General features: G+C 42.4%; 1 protein-coding gene across 1 annotated transcript in view; it reads left to right on the forward strand.

Moving 5' to 3' along the window:
• The window catches only part of LOC119581915 (mini-chromosome maintenance complex-binding protein-like), a 10751-nt gene that overhangs the window by 9620 nt on the left and 820 nt on the right, over nt 1-311 (forward strand). The window lies entirely within an intron of this gene.

Genomic DNA, 311 nt, shown 5'->3' on the forward strand with positions numbered 1-311 from the left:
CTCTGTCTCTCTCTTACCTTGCCTTGCCTTAGGAATGAGAAATGTGTATCAACTGATATATCTAGTGTTGTTTGGCAAGTTCCCTCCAACCACACCAACAACACCATCCCTATTCCCCCAGTTCCCTTAGCAGGACCACTACCAGAGCCAGTCATATATTCATGTTTCCTTTTTCTTGTAAATGGAACTTAGTGTGAGTGTGAAGTAGTAACTCTAGCACTTCATGACAGGGTTCTCCAAAGTATTGGTTTTGACCCAGTACTGGGTTGCAAGCTCATATTCAATGGGTCACCATATCATGATAATTTGGT

The sequence above is a fragment of the Penaeus monodon genome, chromosome 15 (genome assembly GCF_015228065.2).
Source record: "Penaeus monodon isolate SGIC_2016 chromosome 15, NSTDA_Pmon_1, whole genome shotgun sequence".
Classification (NCBI taxonomy): Eukaryota; Metazoa; Arthropoda; class Malacostraca; order Decapoda; family Penaeidae; genus Penaeus; species Penaeus monodon.